The following is a 271-nucleotide window of genomic DNA, read 5'->3' as shown; positions in this document are numbered from 1 at the left end:
GAGGAGCAAATCAGAATATTAGAATGATTTCTGAAGATCATGTGACACTGAAGACTTGAGTAATGATGCTGGAAATACAGCTTTGCATCACAGAATTAAATTACAGTTTACACTATATTAAAATAGAATACAGCTATTTTAAATTGTAATAATATTTCACAAATTTACTGTATTTTTTATCAAATAAATGCAGCCTTGGTGAGCAGAAGAGACGTGTGTGTCTGTGTGTGTGTGTGTCTGTGTGTGTGTGTGTGTGTGTGTGTGTGTGTGT

At 33.9% G+C, this 271-nt stretch overlaps 1 protein-coding gene across 1 annotated transcript in view; it reads left to right on the top strand.

The window, feature by feature from the left end:
* LOC107667119 (signal-induced proliferation-associated 1-like protein 2) overlaps positions 1 to 271 on the top strand; it is a 156,300-nt gene that overhangs the window by 146,128 nt on the left and 9,901 nt on the right. The window lies entirely within an intron of this gene.

Source organism: Sinocyclocheilus anshuiensis, unplaced genomic scaffold, assembly GCF_001515605.1.
Source record: "Sinocyclocheilus anshuiensis isolate Anshui unplaced genomic scaffold, SAMN03320099.WGS_v1.1 scaffold665, whole genome shotgun sequence".
NCBI classification, from domain to species: domain Eukaryota; kingdom Metazoa; phylum Chordata; class Actinopteri; order Cypriniformes; family Cyprinidae; genus Sinocyclocheilus; species Sinocyclocheilus anshuiensis.
Note: the sequence above shows the minus strand (reverse complement) of the source record. Positions and strands in the feature narration are given on the sequence as shown.